A 22639-nucleotide genomic window follows, 5' to 3' on the forward strand; every position below is an offset into this window, starting at 1 on the left:
ACAAATATATAGTCAAAGATTAAACAATATATCTACAGTTAGGTTTCTAAATTGCTTTTGTGTCTAAAAAAAAAAAAATGGTACAGTAAAAATTTGTCTGTTCAGCCAAAATGGTTAAATATTCACTTTCATTATCATTAACTTTGTCTCCCAAAATAAAATACTTGTAGAAACTGGTAAATTGAGTACCTGGGTGGCTCAGTGGGTTAAACTTCTGCCTTCAGCTCAGATCATGATCTCAGGGTTCTGGGATCGAGTCCCGCATCGGGCTCTCTGCTCAGCAGGGAACCTGCTTCCCCCCCCCCCCGCCCGCCTGCCTCTCTGCCTACTTGTGATTTCTGTCTCCTATCAAATAAAATCTTTAAAAAAAAAACTGGTAAATTTAGGGGCACCTTGGTGGCTCAGTTAGGTGAGCATCCAGCTCTTGATTTCAGCTCAGGTCATGGTGTCCAGGTCCTGGGGTGGAGCACTGGGGCAGGCTCCACAATCAGCAGGGAGTCTGCTTGAGGATTCTCTCCTTCTCCCTCGGCCCCTCCCCTATGTGTTTATAAAACAGAACTTGAGTAATTAAACACATTTTTTTGGAAACACTGATCTTCTCCATGTTTTTGTCTCTAAAGCAGTACTAAAGCAAAATGAGGTAACTTTCAGGTGTTTTTTTTTTTTCCTGAAATATTCTGTAGCAATTAATTTACCAAGTACAGGACATGCAACATAACCAGAACACTTGTGCTATTTTAATGTACTCAAAAGACCCAATTCTACTTACTGCATTTTGTATCTCTGTAGAGAAATTATTACTGTTTACCTAAAAATGTCATCAAACTCTCAGAAACATGAAGCTTTATTAGGTATTCTTCAAACACATCTTAAAATTAGGCTGATATTACTGCATCCATTTTATCAAATTGTTCAGTCTACTTCTTTATGTCTCTGCTGACATCAAGAAAATGTTTTGACAATGACTAAGGCAGTCGACGACTAAGCCAAACTGGCTGAGACAAAAGACGTACATCTGTGGTCTAATCTACACGTCTGACTGCTCGTGTGATTCCTCAGAAAGTGGTATTTCCCTCACAGTTGTAACGTGTGAGGGTATAGCTCTGAAATAAGATTCCAGACGTAAAGATTTTGACTTCAGATACACTGCCTAATATGTTGTTTTCTGCTTTATACATACATGTCTATTGGGAAAAAAAAATTTTTTTTTTTAACTTTTATTTTTTATAAACATATATTTTTATCCCCAGGGAAAAATTTTTTATGAGTCAATAAATGGATATAATTCACTGTACTCTTTCTCTGATTAATTAAAATTCTAGTTTCTCTTTTTCTACTGTAAGTGAGTTTTTGGGGTTAGGCTGTTCAGTATTCTCCTCACCCAGCCTCATTCTATCTTCACTCCACCCTGCTACTGTACTTCTCATTAATCTAGCTGCTCATTTCCCTGCTTCTGTTATCTATTCATAAACTTTATAAAGCTAATCCATTGGGTCTAGCTTTGGAGTGGTGTTTATTTCAGGTAGACATTTTCTACAACTCTACACTGATTTTGCCCTAGATCCATTTATGTTAATATATTTTTAAAACTAAAGAGCGCTGTTTTAGGGGTAATTTCTTAAAAGGCAGTAAGAAAGTCTCCTTTAGTTCAGACACAGACTATCTAGTAAGTTCTTTACATAAGAAAGTGAGTGAACTAGAACAGCTCTCCTAGGCAGAAGAGTATTTTAACAAAGGACCTCATACTGTGTTCAAAAAGAGAAAGCCATAATCAGTTACTGCTTCTGCTGGTAAGAGGATTATTTTTGAGTAGCTTAGAAAGTGTGGGCCCCTCTAACCCTAATTAGGATACACACAACAATCTGATCACTCTTTCTTCCACTATGTGGCGCATAAGTTACCGGTCTTTTATACCCAAGGCCGTTTGCAGTAATGATACTGCAGCGTAGCCTCACTGTGCTAGGCATACTCACTGAGTTTTCCAGTCTACATTCCCAGAGGGACTGTGCATTGCCATACAGCAAGTGGCTAAGCCTGAGTCTGTCTGAGTACTCTGCAAGTGTCCCAGAGTCCAGGAAACCAAGTATGCAATCTGCAGAATTTACTAAAATCTGTCAGCAACCTGTACATTCTCCATCTCCTTCCCAAATCACAGCAACCCGTACATTCTCCATCTCCTTGGAGATGGTGGGCCACCCATGTCCTCATGACCACCTCAATGTTTTGGTCCTAGCACAGTGCACCTCAGCCTCCCTCTCCTGTCCACATACTTGGAATCTGAAGCACTTCCTTTGCTTTCACAACCTTTCCATAGAGAATAGGCTAGATTACTCGTGTTGCTTCTACTCCTCTACTTGCCTCAACAGTGCACCAAAACTTTTTTGGCAACGGGACACTTCTCAGAAGCTTACAGTGAGAAAACACTAAATGAAAAAAAGGGAGAACTTTCTCTAGATGGCAAGTGAAGGGGAAAGAGTGGAAAAATACATGTTAAAGTAAATGTTGCTATTAATATATTTTTTCTTCTTGTCCAGTACAACTCGACCTGAATAAAATGGAGATGATCGTGTGGTGACTTGTGGTTAAGTAAAGAGCCCTGAAAGCAACCACTCTTTGCGGCCTCAGTAGGTATGTATTCTGTTAAGGACAAGAGCTGGACTACTGACCTCATGAAAAATATTCTAATGTAATAACTATTAACACATCAAAGGAAAGCAGACTAATAATAAAAGATCACTTAATTCATTGTTCCTGACATTAAGTCTTCTAGGGCCAACATGGCACAAAAGGAAAAACTATGGTTTGGGGACCATAAAGACTTGGTTCTGAATTTGGTTTCTTCCCAATCTTTGGTCATTTAGCTCAGCCAAGTTTCTCTGAATGTCTGCTTTGAATATATGAAGTGATGGTTTTGTGTAACAGCTTTTAGATTTGAAGATAACAAATATTCAGCACCTAGACATATGGATAGCATGTAGTGCTTGCCTGATGGATGGCACCTTTTCACTTTCTTTGTTTCTGTTAGTTGTGTATGTATTCATGTACCTGTTTACTGGATTTTATTCAAAAATATTTTTCTTCCTGTTATAAAACACAGGTACAGCCATAAAGAATCCATTTATTTTAGATAGTGAGTTATGAAGCATTATCTTGAAAGAAATCCCAGAGGACTGAAACTTGACAACTGAATCAAAGAAAGGAGGCAGCTGCTGGTAAAGATAAACTAATCACCAATATCACAACTCCTGCTTCTGAAGTAGAACTCTAAAATACTTAGAAGCTAAGTGTGGGACATCTTAAAAATAAATGTAACTAAGGCAATGCATATTTTAAAAACATTAATTAAATCTGCTATTGGGGCCCATATGATGAAATTTTCATTTAATGAATTCCAAAGGTTAAAAACTTTCAAATCAGTCATCTAGAAATTTCTGAGCCAGGTGAACATATGAGCAGTTCAGAGTCAATTGAGCAATAAATATAAAATAAGACTTCATATTTATACACAGGTTTTTTATTAAGCATTCACTTACTCAAATTATAAGAAATAATTGAATGATTCAACTTCAAGCAAGAGAGCAGTTGCTGCTTGAAGTAAAGGAAGTCTCCCAATATTTCAGTGGCATAACTGCTCTTTTCCTGAACTCCAGATAGCCTAAGATATAAATTGCCCATGTGTATTCCTTTGTTTCAGATTATTAACAACATGCTGCAATTTAGTTCTTTAGATTTTATGCTCAGTTAATGAAATGAACATATCCAATTTTTAGAGATGTGTACCTACTCAGACAGGAGAATACCGAATGTATACTTTAAAGTACTTCAGAATTATACAATTAGATTTTAAATGTTACTCAAAGAAAAATTTTTCCACTAAGTTCTCAAATTTTGTTTTGGTAATTATTTATTTATTTTTCCAAGAATGTCCATCCTATAGTATTATATGCTCACTTTTACAGTTAGTATTTCTTGAGAAGTAGAATTTCAATTCTAGTTGAAAAATCCAATACTTTTGGTCAGTTGATTAAATTAATGAATGGTCTTTTACACACCTCCTTCCCCAATTCCAATCTCAACTTGATCCCCCAACTTTAAGCTCAGCTGACGCCCTTATTTCATCTCCCATATGAAGCTCATTCTGTTGTCTGGCACTTTGCATTTGCAAATTATGACCTTTGCTTCTAATGCTCTTCCTGGAACTATTCATACAAGTGATTCCCTTTGACCCTAAGGTCACCGCTCTAATAGCACATCCTCAAAAGCATTCCTCTCTGACAGTACACACCTACTTAATTTTAAGTAGTAACCTACCACCTGACACTCCTCTCCTGAATCCCTTTTTATTTCCTTCAGAGCACTTAGAAACATGCAAAACAAGAAGTCTTTACATAGTTATTTTTTTTGAAGATTTAATTTATTTATTTGAGAGAGAGAGACAGTGAGAGAGAGCATGAGAGGCGAGGAGGTCAGAGGGAAAAGCAGACTCTCTGTGGAGATGCGAGCCATTCGAGCCTTGATCCCGGGACTCTGGGATCATGACCTGAGCTGAAGGCAGTTGCTTAACCAACTGAGTCACCCAGGTGCCCGTTATTTGTTTGTTTTGTTTTTAGGTTTATTTATTTGAGACAGGGAGCACATAAAGAGTGGGAGTGAGGGGGAGAGGCCGAGGAAGAAGCAGACTCCCAGCTGACCACCGCGAGCCCAACAGAGTTGGGGCTTGGATCCCAGAACATGGGGACCATGACCTGAGCCAAGGCAGAAGCTTAACCGACTGAGCCATCCAGGTGCCCCTGCTGCCTGCTTCTATTGTACTGTAACTTTAGCGAGAGCAAAGACCATACCAGACTTGTTAAGTGTGCATCCCAGGACCTGAAACAGTGGATGAAGAGCTCAAGTAACGATGGTTGATAAACAAGTGAGGCATCTTTGACAAAGACATGTTCAACATCTTTTTTCTAAATCATTAGAAAATATTTGCTTTTCAAAATTATGTAAAAGAAGGCAAATGACTTGATTTCTGTGTTCGATTGTCAAATCAACTACAATCCCTGACATTTCAATCACTCACATTTCTCCCGCCAAAGTTCTGTAACTACATAGAGGTTTTCTTATCAATATCATAATGGTTTAATCTTAGTTTTTGAAATATAAATTAGAATAAGGAGTACTTCTAAAGGGTACTTTATGTAATTTAGTCAAAGGTATTTAAAATTGTTAAATCTGGGTTAAGTTGATCATTTGTGCCTAAGAGAGACTAACCTTTTGTATCCTAAAGGCTTAAAACTAAAAACTTGCCTTTTCTCTTTCTACTGCCTTCTTTGTCACCACTGGAAGGTATTCACCTGCCTCAAATTTATTTAAACAAATTTTCTGAGAAGCCACCCACATGATTTAAGGGTAATGACATACAGGTATATTACAGATGTTATCATCTGAATTAGAAAATGTGTGTGTTTACATATACTTACACAGTAACCTACATCAATTAGAACTCACAATTTGATGAGTCCTGTCAGATACGCACACCTATGAATTATTGCTAAAATCGAGAGTCAGAGTATTTCCATCCCTCACCAAAATCTTCTCATGGAGATTTGCAGCCTATCTTTCCTCCTACTTCTGCCATAGGCAACCATTTGATTGGCTTTTTGTCATTACAGTTCTGTATTCTTTAGAGTTTTATATAAATAGAATAATAAAGTAAGTTTTTATTTAAGTATGGCTTGGAATACTGATTTTTCTGTCAATTCTATTTCTATACATAAGCAATAAACAATCTGAAAATAGAAGATTGCACTTTCATTCTCCATGGTATTGAAAAGAAGACTTATAAATTTAACAAAATTCATAATAAAATAAAAAGTACAGTTTGTAAACTGAGGTACACAAAAACTACGCTGATAAAAATTAAAGCCTAAATAAATGGAGACATACCTTGTTCATGTACTGGAAAACCAAACACTACATAGAGGGCAATTCTCTAACATGTAGATTTAATAAAATCTCCATCTAATCCTAACAGATTGATAAAAATTCAGAAGTTGATCATAAAATGTATTCAGATAGGCAAAGTTTCTGGCATAGCCAAAAAATATTTTTTTAAAAGTGCACTTTCACTCATTTCAAGCCTTATTCTGAAGCTACAGTACTCAAGACAGCATATTAATTTCATAAGGATAAACATTTAGATCCATGGAATACTATAAAGTATCCAGAAATAGAGCTTTATGCAGCCAATTTATTTTGACAAAGATGACTATGTGACTGAATGAAGGAAGTAATGGTATTATCAAAATGGTCTTGGAAGAAAAATCAGCTATCCATATAAAATTATTAATCTCTTAGTTCTTATTTTACAAAAATAAACTAGAAATGCTTATAAACCTAAAATTAAGAACTCGACTTAGAAAACATAAGAAAAATTTTTAGTGACCTTTAATCAAACTAAGTATTCCTAAATAGGGCTCAAAACACAATTGATAAATAAAAAATAATTAAGTTTTATTAAATTCAAAATGCTTGCTTTTTGAATACATCATTAAGAAAATGGTGAAAACCTTTTTAAAGCATGTATCTAATAAGAGGGTTTTGTCTAGAATATGTAAAACATTCTGATTTAAGATTAAAATCGCTAAACTTCATTAGAGCAAAATAGCAAAATAGTTAATTAGGCACTTAAGTAAAAGTGATATATAAAAGGCTCAGCGTCATTAAGTCTTAGGGAAATGCATATTAATACTACCATGAGACAACATTACAGAACTGTGAGTTAAAACTGAAAGAGATACTGTTAAAATGGGTAAAAATTTAGAGACTAATAGCAAATTTTGGCAAGGACGTTGAGAAATTGAAACACTCATACATAGCTGGTAGAAATTTAACAGCCATTTTACAATGCTTTGGTTCTTCCCTTAAAAGTCAAACATTTAGTAGTTACATGAACAATATTTCATTACCTGAGAAAAATGAAAACACGTCCATAAAATTCCATGTAAATATTCAAAATCCCATTATTCCTAACAGCCAAAAATTGAAAATAATCTGAGTATCTATCAACCATGGATACACATACATGGCACACTATATATGTAATATAGTCATAGAATGTACTCAGCAACAAAAAACAAACCTTTGAGATATGTAGAAAGATGGCAGAGCAGGAAGATTCTGAGCTCACCTGGCCTCCTAGCCACACTGCAGTGGTAGTTACACCTACGTAACTGACTCGACAAATGACTGGATAAACAGAACTTCCATAGGTAATCATAGAGAGAAGGCCACCTCAAAAGAGGTATGAGGAGGTGGAAACCCTACTGGGAAACAAACCCCTGATGTGACTAGCCACACATGGGTGAGACATGACAAGCAGGTATAGGTGAGAAGATCAGACCCCACACCCAGCACACCCAGCACTGAGATTAATAGGATAGCTGACGATTAATAGCTAGAGATTAATAAGAAAGTGATTCTCCACTCTTCAAGAGCCAGCCTACTCTGCCAGAGACACAGCACAGAAGGAACAGTTTGGTGAGCACATGGGGCATATGTGAAGAAGATTTACTGACTAATCTTAGAACCTGTGTTGGAGGGGCAGGGATCTGCAGATCTCCCCAGGGACAAAAGGGCTGGGTGTCACCATTTTCTTCCCCTCTCCTGGCATAGATAGTTGAATACTTCTGAGAACCAGTGCTAACACTCTCCATCTACCTTGCCGGAACTGTGTGCTACAGCCCAGCATTTTCCTGCAGACACATCTATCCAACATGCATGCCTTGGAAAGCATCCCTCAAAAGATCCTCTACCCCACCACACCTGGCAGGCAGCCTTAGACAAGACACATGTGCTCCAGTGTGACTCCTGTGCTGGTGCGGGATAAGACTAAACACCAATGCACCAAAATTCTGAGACCTCTTAGCTAACGGAGCAGGGAGCAAACCCTGATCTTTTATGCTCCAGCAACTGGAGCAGAGATGCTAACTTCGGAGAGCTAGGCTAACTGCCAGCCCCATCCACCAATAAGTCCACAGATGCCACAGACAGGCCTCTCAAGAGTGCGGGGAGTAAACTTTGTCCAGGGTGCACACAGGAAGCAAAGTCCCAATAGCAAGGTGCACACAGCACACACATGGCATCTTTGGAGGTCCTGGCTCAGGTGACCAGGGATATTGAGAAGTAAAATACTACAGGACAACTCTTACACAAGGCCACTACTTTCAAGACAAGAGACATAGATGGTCTCCCTTATAAAAACAACACAGAGTTAGGCAAAATAAGGAGACAGAGGAATATGTCCCAAATGTAAAAAATAAGACAAAAATCAAAGTAGAAGATCTAAAGGAAGCAGAAATTAGCAATATGCCTGATAAAGAATTCAAAGAAATGGTCAGAAAGATACAATCATCGAGGCACCTGGGTGGCTCAGTGGGTTACCTTTGGCTCGGTCATGATTCAGGGTTCTAGGATCAAGCCCTGCATCAAGCTCTTTGCTCTGCTAGGAGCCTGCTTCCCCCTCTCTCTTTCTGCCTGACTCTCCGCCTACTTGTGATCTCTTGCTCTCTCTCTCTCTCTCTCAAATAAATAAAATCTTTAAAAAAATATATAAAGATACCATCATCAATACTAAACCAGCTTCATAAGAAATGTTAAGGGGAATTCTTTAAGTGGAAAGAAAAGGCCATAATTGGGGTCGGGGGGAAATGTGAAAGGAAAAAAATTAACAGGTTAAAGCAAATAGTAAAGGTAGTATAGACTAAATAAAGCCAGTATAGAGGTTAAAACACAAAAGTAGTAAAATCAGTTATATCTATAAAAATTATACAATGGTTAAAAAATTAAAAAGATATAAAATTTGACATCACATCCATAAAGTGTGGAGGAGAATGTAAAAATTTAGTGCTTTTAGATTGTGTTTGAACTTAAGTGACCATCAACTTAATACAGACTACTCCGTGCATAAGATGTGATATATAAACCCACTGTTAACTACAAATCAAAAATCTCTAAGAGATACATGAATAAGAGAAAGGAATCCAAGACCATCAAATTACCATGGAAGAGAGTAAGAGAAGGCACAGAGAGAAAGTACAAAACCAGAAAACAATAAAAAAATGTCAATAAGTACATATCTATTAATAATAACTATAAATGTAAATGGACTAAATGCTCCAATAAAAACAAACCATATTGACTCTTAATCTCACAAAACAAACTGAGGGTTGCTGGGGGGAGGGGGTTTGGGAGAAGGGGGTGGGATTATGGACATTGGGGAGGGTATGTGCTTTGGTGAGTGCTGTGAGGTGTGTAAACCTGGTGAGTCACAGACCTGTACCCCTGGGGATAAAAATATATGTTTATAAAAAATAAAAAATTAATAAAAAAAAAGATTAAAACAAGATTTATACATTTCCCTCAAAAGACTCACTTGAGCCCTGAAGACACATATGGACTTAAAATAAGTGGATAGACAAACATATACCATGTAAATGTAAGCCAAACACAAAAAGTGCCAGGATAGCCATGCTAAGATGAAATAAACTTTGAAACAATGATGGTGATAATAAAGGGATAAATTCAACAAGTGGATATAATTTTAAATATCTATGCACCCAATGTAGGAGCACCTAAATACATAAAACAAATATTAGCAGACATAAGTGGAGAAATTGACAGTAACACATTAATAAAAGGAGACTTTAATGCCCCACTTAGATCAATGGATACATCATCCAGACAGAATCTCAGTACGCAAACAGTGGCTTTGAATGGCATATTAGACCAGATGGACTTAATAGATATGTATAGAACATTCCATTCCCAAATAGCAGAATACACATTCTTTTTAAGTACAAATGGAACTTCAAGAGAGATCACCTGTCAAGCCACAAAACAAGTCTCAATAAATTTAAGGTTGAAATCATATCAAGTGTATTTTTTGACAACAATGGTATAAAACCAAAAATAAATCACATGAACATAAACTGGAAAAAACACTAACAAATGGGAAGTAAACAACATGTTATCAACTACCAATGGGCCAATGAATAAATCAAATAAAAAATAAAAAATACAGAGAGACAAATGAAAATGAAAATACAATGGTACAAAGTCTTTGAGACTCATGAATAGCAGTTCTAAAATGGAAGTTTATAGCAATACAGGACTACCTCAAGGAACAACAACAACAAAAAAAACAAAAAAAACCCCAAACAAACTCTCGAACAACCTACCATCACACATAAAGGGACTAGAAAAAGAAGAAAGACAAAGATAGAAGGAGTAAATATTATAGAATAAAAATAAAAGAGTAAGAGAAACTATAATCTATCAATGAAACTAATGACTAATAACTATCTTTATAAAAACATAATAAAATTGAGGAGGAGTCAAGATGGCGGAGAAGTAGCAAGCTGAGACTGCTTCAGCTAGCCGGAGATCAGCTAGATAGCTTATCTAAAGATTGCAAACACCTGAAAATCCATCGGCAGATCGAAGAGAAGAAGAACAGCAATTCTGGAAACAGAAAAACAACCACTTTCTGAAAGGTGTTTTCTTTTTAAAAAAAATTTTTTTTCTTTTCTTTTTTTTTTCTTTTCTTTTTCTTTTTCTTTCTTTCTTTCTTTTTGAACCTCTTTTTATCCCCTTTCTCCCCACTCACGATTTTGGATCTCTTCTAATTTGGTTAAAGCATATTTTCCTGGGGTTGTTGCCACCCTTTTAGTATTTTACTTGCCCCTTCATTTACTCTTATCTGGCCAAAATGACAAGACGTAAAAATTCAACACAAAAAAAAGAACAAGAGGCAGTACCGAAGGCTAGGGACCTAATCAATACAGACATCGGTAATATGTCAGATCTAGAGTTCAGAATGACAATTCTCAAGGTTCTAGCTGGGCTTGAAAAAGGCATGGAAGATATTAGAGAGACCCTCTCGAGAGATATAAAAGCCCTTTCTGGAGAAATAAAAGAACTAAAATCTAACCAAGTTGAAATCAAAAAAGCTATTAATGAGGTGCAATCAAAAATGGAGGCTCTCACTGCTAGGATAAATGAGGCAGAAGAAAGAATTAGTGATATAGAAGACCAAATGACAGAGAATAAAGAAGCTGAGCAAAAGAGGGACAAACAGCTACTGGACAACGAGGGGAGAATTCGAGAGATAAGTGACACCATAAGACGAAACAACATTAGAATAATTGGGATTCCAGAAGAAGAAGAAAGAGAGAGGGGAGCAGAAGCTATACTGGAGAGAATTATTGGGGAGAATTTCCCCAATATGGCAAAGGGAACGAGCATCAAAATTCAGGAGGTTCAGAGAACGCCCCTCAAAATCAATAAGAATAGGCCCACACCCCGTCACCTAATAGTAAAATTTACAAGTCTCAGTGACAAAGAGAAAATCCTGAAAGCAGCCCGGGAAAAGAAGTCTGTAACATACAATGGTAAAAATATTAGATTGGCAGCTGACTTATCCACAGAGACCTGGCAGGCCAGAAAGAGCTGGCATGATATTTTTAGAGCACTAAACGAGAAAAACATGCAGCCCAGAATACTATATCCAGCTAGGCTATCATTGAAAATAGAAGGAGAGATTAAAAGCTTCCAGGACAAACAACAACTGAAAGAATTTGCAAATACCAAACCAGCTCTACAGGAAATCTTGAAAGGGGTCCTCTAAGCAAAGAGAGAGCCTACAAGTAGTAGATCAGAAAGGAACAGAGACCATATACAGTAACAGTCACCTTACAGGCAATACAATGGCACTAAATTCATATCTCTCAATAGTTACCCTGAATGTGAATGGGCTAAACGCCCCTGTCAAAAGACACAGGGTATCAGAATGGATAAAAAAACAAAACCCATCTATATGTTGCCTCCAAGAAACTCATTTTAAGCCCGAAGACACCTCCAGATTTAAAGTGAGGGGGTGGAAAAGAATTTACCATGCTAATGGACATCAGAAGAAAGCAGGAGTGGCAATCCTTATATCAGAGCAATTAGATTTTAAGCCAAAGACTATAATAAGAGATGAGGAAGGACACTATATCATACTCAAAGGGTCTGTCCAACAAGAAGATTTAACAATTTTAAATATCTATGCCCCCAACGTGGGAGCAGCCAACTATATAAACCAATTAATAACAAAATCAAAGAAACACATCAACAATAATACAATAATAGTAGGGGACTTTAACACTCCCCTCACTGAAATGGACAGATCATCCAAGCAAAAGATCAGCAAGGAAATAAAGGCCTTAAATGACACACTGGACCAGATGGACATCACAGATATATTCAGAACATTTCATCCCAAAGCAACAGAATACACATTCTTCTCTAGTGCACATGGAACATTCTCCAGAATAGATCACATCCTCGGTCCTAAATCAGGACTCAACCGGTATCAAAAGATTGGGATCATTCCCTGCATATTTTCAGACCACAATGCTCTAAAGCTAGAACTCAACCACAAAAGGAAGTTTGGGAAGAACCCAAATACATGGAGACTAAACAGCATCCTTCTAAAGAATGAATGGGTCAACCGGGAAATTAAAGAAGAATTGAAAAAAATCATGGAAACAAATGATAATGAAAATACAACGGTTCAAAATCTGTGGGACACAACAAAGGCAGTCCTGAGAGAAAAATATATAGCGGTACAAGCCTTTCTCAAGAAACAAGAAAGGTCTCAGGTACACAACCTAACCCTACACCTAAAGGAGCTGGAGAAAGAACAAGAAAGAAACCCTAAGCCCAGCAGGAGAAGAGAAATCATAAAGATCAGAGCAGAAATCAATGAAATAGAAACCAAAAAAACAATAGAACAAATCAACGAAAGTAGGAGCTGGTTCTTTGAAAGAATTAATAAAATTGATAAACCCCTGGCCCGACTTATCAAAAAGAAAAGAGAAAGGACCCAAATAAATAAAATCATGAATGAAAGAGGAGAGATCACAACTAACACCAAAGAAATACAAACTATTATAAGAACATGCTATGAGCAACTCTACGGCAATAAATTTGACAATCTGGAAGAAATGGATGCATTCCTAGAAACATATAAACTACCACAACTGAACCAGGAAGAAATAGAAAGCCTGAACAGACCCATAACCAGTAAGGAGATTGAAACAGTCATTAAAAATCTCCAAACAAACAAAAGCCCAGGGCCAGACGGCTTCCCGGGGGAATTCTACCAAACATTTAAAGAAGAACTAATTCCTATTCTCCTGAAACTGTTCCAAAAAATAGAAATGGAAGGAAAACTTCCAAACTCATTTTATGAGGCCAGCATCACCTTGATCCCAAAACCAGACAAGGATCCCACCAAAAAAGAGAGCTATAGACCGATATCCTTGATGAACACAGATGCGAAAATACTCAACAAAATACTAGCCAATAGGATTCAACAGTACATTAAAAGGATTATTCACTACGACCAAGTGGGATTTATTCCAGGGCTGCAAGGTTGGCTCAACATCCGCAAATCAGTCAATGTGATACAACACATCAATAAAAGAAAGAACAAGGACCATATGATACTCTCCATAGATGCTGAAAAAGCATTTGAAAAAAGTACAGCATCCCTTCCTGATCAAAACTCTTCAAAGTGTAGGGATAGAGGGCACATACCTCAATATCATTAAAGCCATCTATGAAAAACCCACTGCAAATATATTCTCAATGGAGAAAACCTGAAAGCTTTTCTTCTAAGGTCAGGAACACGGCAGGGATGTCCATTATCACCACTGGTATTCAACATAGTACCAGAGGTCCTAGCCTCAGCAATCAGACAACAAAAGGAAATTAAAGGCATCCAAATCGGCAAAGAAGAAGTCAAATTATCACTCTTCGCAGATGATATGATACTATATGTGGAAAACCCAAAAGACTCCACTCCAAAACTGCTAGAACTTATACAGGAATTCAGTAAAGTGTCAGGATATAAAATCAATGCACAGAAATCAGTTGCATTTCTCTACACCAACAGCAAGACAGAAGAAAGAGATATTAAGGAGTCAATCCCATTTACAATTGCATCCAAAACCATAAGATACCTAGGAATAAACCTAACCAAAGAGACACAGAATCTATACTCAGAAAACTATAAAGTACTCATGAAAGAAATTGAGGAAGACACAAAGAAATGGAAAAATGTTCCATGCTCCTGGATTGGAAGAATAAATATTGTGAAAATGTCTATGCTACCTAAAGCAATCTACACATTTAATGCAATTCCTATCAAAGTACCATCCATCTTTTTCAAAGAAATGGAACAATAATGCTAAAATTTATATGGAACCAGAAAAGACCTCGAATAGCCAAAGGGATATTGAAAAAGAAAGCCAACGTTGGTGGCATCACAATTCCGGACTTCAAGCTCTATTACAAAGCTGTCATCATCAAGACAGCATGGTACTGGCATAAAAACAGACACATAGATCAATGGAACAGAATAGAGAGCCCAGAAATAGACCCTCAAATCTATGGTCAACTCATCTTCAACAAAGCAGGAAAGAATGTCCAATGGAAAAAAGACAGCCTCTTCAATAAATGGTGCTGGGAAAATTGGACAGCCACATGCAGAAAAATGAAATTGGACCATTTCCTTACACCACACACAAAAATAGACTCAAAATGGATGAAGGACCTTAATGTGCGAAAGGAATCCATCAAAATCCTTGAGGAGAACACGGGCAGCAACCTCTTCGACCTCTGCCGCAGCAACATCTTCCTAGGAACAACGCAAAAGGCAAGGGAAGCAAGGGAAAAAATGAACTATTGGGATTTCATCAAGATCAAAAGCTTTTGCACAGCAAAGGAAACAGTTAACAAAATCAAAAGACAACTGACAGAATGGGAGAAGATATTTGCAAACGACATATCAGATAAAGGACTAGTGTCCAGAATCTATAAAGAACTTAGCAAACTCAACACCCAAAGAACAAATAATCCAATCAAGAAATGGGAAGAGGACATGAACAGACATTTCTGCAAAGAAGACATCCAGATGGCCAACAGACACATGAAAAAGTGCTCCATATCACTCGGCATCAGGGAAATACAAATCAAAACCACAATGAGATATCACCTCACACCAGTCAGAATGGCTAAAATCAACAAGTCAGGAAATGACAGATGCTGGCGAGGATGTGGAGAAAGGGGAACCCTCCTACACTGTTGGTGGGAATGCAAGCTGGTGCAGCCACTCTGGAAAACAGCATGGAGGTTCCTCAGAATGTTGAAAATAGAACTGCCCTATGACCCAGCAATTGCACTATTGGGTATTTACACTAAAGATACAAATGTAGTGATCCAAAGGGGCACATGCACCCGAATGTTTATAGCAGCAATGTCCACAATAGCCAAACTATGGAAAGAACCTAGATGTCCATCAACAGATGAATGGATCAAGAAGATGTGGTATATATACACAATGGAATACTATGCAGCCATCAAAATAAATGAAATCTTGCCATTTGCGACAACATGGATGGAACTAGAGCGTATCATGCTTAGCGAAATAAGTCAATCAGAGAAAGAGAACTATCATATGATCTCCCTGATATGAGGAAGTGGTGATGCAACATGGAGGCTTAAGTGGGTAGGAGAAGAATAAATGAAACAAGATGGGATTGGGAGGGAGACAAACCATAAGTGACTCTTAATCTCACAAAACAAACTGAGGGTTGCTGGGGGGAGGGGGTATGGACATTGGGGAGGGTATGTGCTTTGGTGAGTGCTGTGAAGTGTGTAAACCTGGTGATTCACAGACCTGTACCCCTGGGGATAAAAATATATGTTTATAAAAAATAAAAAATTAAAAAAAAAACACACAACAAAATTGACAAAACTTTAGCCAGACTCATCAAGAAAAAAGAGGACTGAAATTCAGAAATAAAAGAAAAAGAAGGAACAACGTAGCAACTGATATCAGAGAAATATCAAGAATTATAGGAGATTATTATGAAAAATTATATGACAAATTGAACAACTTAGAAGAAATGTATAAATTCCTAGGAATACACAGCTTACAAAATTCAATCAAGAAAAAAATAGGAAATTTGAACAGGCCAATTAGTAGTAATGAAATTGAATCACTAATCAAAATACTCCCCCAAAAATCCAGGACCAGATGGCTTCACAAGTTAATTCTACCAATTTTAACTATTCAATTTGAACTATTCTGAAAATAGAAAAGGAAAACTTTTAAATACATTCTATAAAGCCAACATTACACTAATACCAAACCCAGATGAAGATACTGCAAAAAAATAAAACTATAGGTCACTATCTCTTATCAACAACTATAGGTCACTATCTCTGATCAACAAAGATGCAAAAATCCTCCACAAAATGTATGCAAATCATATTCAATAATACATTAAGAAGATCATTCACCATGCTCAAGGAGTATTTTTTTTTGCCAGAGATTCAAGGGTGGTTCAGTATTTGCAAGTCCATCTACATGATATACCACAATAACAGAGGTAGGATAAAAATCATGATCCTCTCATCATCTCAGCAGATTAAGAAGAAGCATTTGACAAGATACAAGATCTATTCATTAAAAAAAAACAAACAAACTCCCAACAAAATGGGGTTACAGGGAACAAAGCGTAATGTAACAAAGACCATATATGAAAAATCCACAGCTAACACATACTAAATGTTGAAAAACTGAAAGCTTTACCTCTGAGATCAGGAAAAAGAAGGATGTCTACTTTCATCAGTTTTATCTAACATTATTGAACACCTTAAGACAAGAAATAAGAGGCATTGTATTAGTAAGGAAGCAGTAAACTAATACTATTTGCAGATCACGATGATTATGCTTGGAAAATCCTAAATACTCCACCAAAAAGCAAAAGTAGTAAATCAATTTAGTAAAGTTGCAAGATATGAAATTAATATATAGAAATCTGTTGCATCTCTATACACTAATAATGAAGCAGCAAAAAGACAAATTAAGAAAACAATACCATTTACAATTGTACCAAAAAGAATGAAATACCTAGGTATATATTCAATCAAGGAGGTGAAACATCTATACCCTGAAAACTATAAGCCACTGAGGAGAAAAATGTAAGATGATACAGGTAGGAAGATATACCCTTGCTCATAAATTGAAAGAGTATCATTAAAATGTCCACATTATCCAAAACCATGTATAGAGTCAATGCAGTTCCTATCAAAATATCAATAACATTTTTCACAGAATTAGAATAAATAATCCTAAACTGTGTATGGAATCACAAATAGCCAAAGCAGTCTTGAAAAAGAACAAAGCTGGAGGTATCACAATTCTGGATTTCAAGATAGACTATAAAGCTATAGTAATCAAAACATTATGGTACAGGCATAAAAAGAGGCATATAGATTAGCAGAACAGGATAGACAGCCCAGAAATAAACTCACACCTATATGGTTGACTAATCTACATCAAGGGAGGCAAAAATATACAATGGGAAAATGGCAATCTTTTTAATAATTGGTATAAAAATTGGACAGCTATGTACAGCAGAATCTACCTAGACCATTTTCTAACACCATACCAAAAAAATTAAGGTAAAATGCAAAAACTCCTGAATTTGAAACTTAAAACCATAAAATACTGGATAGGAAAGGATATTTGCAAATGCTGAATCTAATAAGGGATAAGTATAGCAAAAATACACAAAATTCTACAACCGAGCACCAAAAAAGCAAACAGTCCAGTTAAAAAAATGGCAGAGGTCTTGAATATACATTTTTCCCAAAGATGACATACAAATGGCCAATAGACACATGGAAAGATTGTTAGTTGTCAGGGAAAGGCAAATTAAAACCGCTATGAGTTATCACCTCACACCTGTCAGAATGGCTAAAATAAAAAAGACAAGAAGTCGTAAGTGTTGGCGAGGATGTGGAGAAAATGGAACCCTTGTGCACTGTTGGTGGTAATGTAAATTTGTGCAACCACTGTGGAAAACACTACAGAGTTTCCTCAAAAATTTTTGAATAGAAATATCTTATGATTCGGCAATTCCACTTGGGTATTTATCCCAAGACAATGTAAATAGTTATTTGAAAAGCTATATACAACCTCAATGTTTATTTAAGCACTGTTTTTAATAGCCAAGATATGGAAGCAACACAAGTGTTCATCAGTAGATGAATAAATAAAGAAGTGGTGTATATATACAATAGATTATTATTGAGCTATTATTATTATTGCCACTTGGGAAAACATGAATGGATCTAGAGGATATTAAACTAAGGGAAATATGTCAGGTACTGAGGCAAATACCATATGATTTCACTTATGTGTAGAACCTAAAGAGCAAAACCAATGAATAAACCAACACAAAAGAAAATAAATACTCTTAAATACAGAAAACTAGTGGTTGCCAGAAGGGAGGTGGATGGGGGAATGAGTGAAGGAGGTGAAGGAGATTAAAAGATACAGATTTCTAGTTATAAAATAAGTCATGGGGATGAAAAGTACAGCGTAGGAAGTATAGTCGATAATAGTGTGATAACTTTGTATGGTGAAAGACAGTGACTACACTTACCATGGTCAGTACTGAGAAATGTACATTATATGTCAATTTTCTTTCAATTAAAAAACAAAACTTTGAGACATGCAGCAGCATGGACAAATATTAAACATGCTAAAGAAATAAAAGAAACCCAATAAAAAGGACCATACAGTACATGTTTTGGCACATAAAATTTCTAGAAAAGACAATATGGATTTTCTAGAAGATCCAAGATAGCTGGTACAAGGGTATTCCTGAGTGTGTCTGGGAGACTGTTTCTGGAAAAGGTTAGCATGTGAAATGGTAAACTGAGTAAAGCAGATGACCTTTCCCAATGTGGATAGGCATCCTCCAATCTACTGAGAACCTCTAAACAACAAAGGCCTATGAGGGGCTGATTTACTTTCACTGTGTGACCATCTTCTACTCATGGACACTGGTGCTCCTAGTTCTCAGGCGTCCAGGGTCAGACCAGTTTTTCACCACCTGCTGTCTATTCTTAGACTTCAGACTTACACTGAATTGCACCACAAGCTTTCCATGATCTCCAGTTTGTAGATGGCAGATGGCGGAAGTTGTTAGCATGAGCCAGTTTCTATAATAAATCTCCTCTTATAGATTGCTTTTCTTTCTCTGGAGAACCCTGAGTAATAAAACTGCCAACCAGCACAAGAAAACCCTTGGGGATGATGATTGAGTCCTAAAATTGGACTGTGGTCATTGTTGAACAATTGTATAAAAGAACTAAAAATCCTCTCCTTTTGTACTTAAAATTAGTGGATTTTATCACATGAGGTTTTGAGAAGGACCATCTGTGTTGAGTTATAGTAGAAGTAAATTAAAAAAAAAAAAAACCATGCTTTGCCTTAGATACCAAACTAGAAAGAATTAACAACATATCCTATAAACTGGGCATGAAAATTCGAAGATTGTGTTAGAATGTTTATGAAGAAATGAGATGTGAGGATTAACCACTCTAGTGTAGTAGGAGCTGATGCTAAACCACAAATTAGGTTGATAATTTCGAAAAACTTTGCAAAACAATTTTATTGAAATTGAATATTACATTGATTGTTCAGCTTTTCTACAGTTGTTTTGGCCATTAAAAAGACTAATTGTTACTAATTTTATAGATACACTTACATACACATATTTGTTTCATACATGTATTCTTAACCCTTTATTGCATGTTTGCTTTCAGTTAGATGAATTTAAAATGTATATTTAATGGGAATTTCAAGGAGGTTGTAAGTATAAAACACAAAGCACGATTTGGCTTTTAACTACTCTTAATCTATCCTGACTTTTGTGAAGCATCAAGTTATGTGGTAAAATTCTATACGAGTCCAGTTTATCAGTCCATATAACTTCTTTATGTATTTTTTCAAAGTCTACTAGGACATGACCTCTGTCTACTTTCTGAGTAAAAGAAAACAAGGGGAATAATGAAATTTTAACTTTCTTCTGAGAAAGACATCAAAGAAATTCATGAGATACAACCAAAAGTAGATAGAAGGCAGTGAACCATTGAAACTACATTGATCAATTTGCATAAAGCTGTCAAGTGAACTCACTCAGGAGTGAGTACAGATGGTAGGGGAAAAAGCCTCATTTCATGGTTTAAAAACAAAACAAGAAAAGAACTTTTTTAAAAAGATAATTGAAAGAGAGGTATAAACAAAGTTCTCAATATTGAAATCATAGTAAGTAGTGATCGCCTGCATTTTCATCAACAATTTCAGGATCTATAAAACCAAGATCAGTATCCTAGGAGATACACCAATCAAAGCATATGAAAAAACAATTAGTATTAAAGAAGGAACATTATGTGAACTTCAAGCTATGCACTGGCTTCACTGTGGCAGGCCACCTCGAAGTCCTGAGACACTGAAGCTTCTCGAACACTCTTACCAGTTGTGAGTAAGATATAGTCACCTCTGAATCCAAGTTCATTTGGTTTTCATCTGGGTTTGTCCAACCACCTCCCTACCAAATGTTAACTGCACAATTGCTGAAATCCTAGCTTCTTTATTACCTCTCTTGGTTGAGTTCCAGTTCTATTTCGAACAGAAATTAAAGGTATAAGGCAAGTAGTAAGACTAGTATTCTTATACTTGAGCATGTTCTCTCAGAGTGGACACTTCCAACAACTATTTTTTTAGTAGTTGGTTGGCTAGCCTGTTTATTTTTAAGATCAGTTTGGAAAACTGATAAGGAAATCAATGTGTAAGAAAACAGATCCATGTAACTAACAGATAGTCAGAAAGAGGGGTCATTTTTATGTGACACTCCCCTAACTGGCCCTGGGCCATCTTCTTTCTCTGGCTTATTTTTTTGATGCCTCTCTAATGACAAATCTGTTATAAGACGGTATGTTCAGCTTAGACTATTTTTTTAATTTTGCCAGAGAGAAGAAAAATATAATCACAAAATACAATTCTGGAAAGAACCTTAGATGTATTTTATGCCAACCTTCTGATGTTACAAAACTGAAAATTTAGGTCCAGGTAGGACACCTGACCTGTCTAAAATCCTATTTCTCCTTGTGTCAGAAAGAGGGAAGAGCAAAATCTCCTAACTCAGGCTCTCAAGTTTTGTTTTTGTGTGTGTGTGTGTGTGTGAATTTTGAACTCTAATGCTAAAAGAAGCCTACTTTCTTAAGCAAAGTATAAAAAGACAATAGTGATGAGATCTAGAATAACACACTGATTATTTATATTAAATGAGTTGTTTAGATAGTTCCACTGGTGTCTCATTCTGTGTCCTCAATATTATTTTGAGCTTAAATATCCACAAATGAGACAAATGTTTATCTCATGTCTATAGTACTTAATTTTACTTCTTCCCACATATCTGAATTAGATACTTAACTGAGTTTAACACTATGATATATACAATATAGATGGAGTAATCTGTTTTAGATGAAATTTCAGGCTCAGAATTTCATTTAAAGAGATTCATTTACAGAATTACAAAACTTTAGTATTATGTAACATTAAAAGCTCAAGAAAAGTATTAATTGTTTAGAATTGTAGAGATACAAAACTCTGGGGTGCTTATTTTATTTTTTATTTGGTCCAGTCAGTTTGCAGTTCCATTCAGAGAAAGTGGTCATTTCTAAGTTAGATAAAAATTAAGTTTGTGAATATAGAAGAATCAGCTGTATCTTTCAATCTCCCTCTTCAAAAAGCATAGAGGAGTATGTAATAAGTATGACTAAAGCATTTAATTTTAAAGTGCTCTTGCTTATTGGCTGAGTGTAAATATGGCACCTAGGAGAGGTTATGAAAGATTTTTATCTTACTGGATAAATGCAATAATATAGGGTAATACATTAAGTCAGGATATATGTGGTTTAGTGTACTTATTTCAAAACAGTTTTAAAAATCATGTCTAATTATTAACCACTTATCATAAGCATTATGAAAGTAATTATTAAGGTGTATCGTTAAGAATGCACGTTATTTTTGCAAAAGTGCAGAATATAAAATGAATACAGAGATTACTTCTTGGTATGTGTGACCATGCAAATGTGTGATAACTAGACTACTCTTAGTTTAAGAGGGCCATGTTACCACAAGTAGTTTTCAGAACGTGACCCAAGTCCATCAACAATATTTAAAAATATGTGTAATGCAAAATGTTGTGGTTCCTTAAATGCCCTCTTACTGAAGCTTGATATGGAACTGGATCATAGAGTTACTGTTCTGGAAAGGACCTAGAATGGTTTCTCAACCCAGATGCCAAGAGAGAACCAAATTTAAATTCCCTTTCATTTAAAGAAAATAACACTTTGGGAGGGGAAGGAGTACAAAAGCAGGGCAATGAGAGAATGCTGCAGAGTTCCAAAGGAAAGTAGTGATGAGTCAAGATGCAAGGCAGTTTCTGACAGCAGGAGTCCTTAGGGACACAGCCCAGGACCACACACATTATAGGGTAGATCCCTGGGCTGGGTGACAGTGTTTCTAGTTCCTTACTCTTAGCACCCTCCCAGGCAGAAAGGCTGAAAGCTAGAACCAGGATCATCAGAAAATCCTAGTTAATCCAGAAAATCCATCAGCTAATCCTAAAGGAAGGCCTAACCAAGGACAAGACAATTCCTGGTGTGAGATTTCAGAGTA

The 22639-nt window shown here is 36.3% G+C and overlaps 1 long non-coding RNA gene across 1 annotated transcript in view; it reads left to right on the forward strand.

The window, feature by feature from the left end:
• The window catches only part of LOC309861179, a 201718-nt gene that overhangs the window by 135908 nt on the left and 43171 nt on the right, over positions 1–22639 (forward strand). Inside the window, exon 2 of the long non-coding RNA XR_014309803.1 lies at positions 2535–2628. This is a non-coding gene — a long non-coding RNA (uncharacterized lncRNA). The remainder of the gene's footprint in view (positions 1–2534; positions 2629–22639) is intronic.

This window comes from Mustela nivalis (genome assembly GCF_964662115.1).
Source record: "Mustela nivalis genome assembly, chromosome: 3".
In the NCBI taxonomy this organism is placed as follows: domain Eukaryota; kingdom Metazoa; phylum Chordata; class Mammalia; order Carnivora; family Mustelidae; genus Mustela; species Mustela nivalis.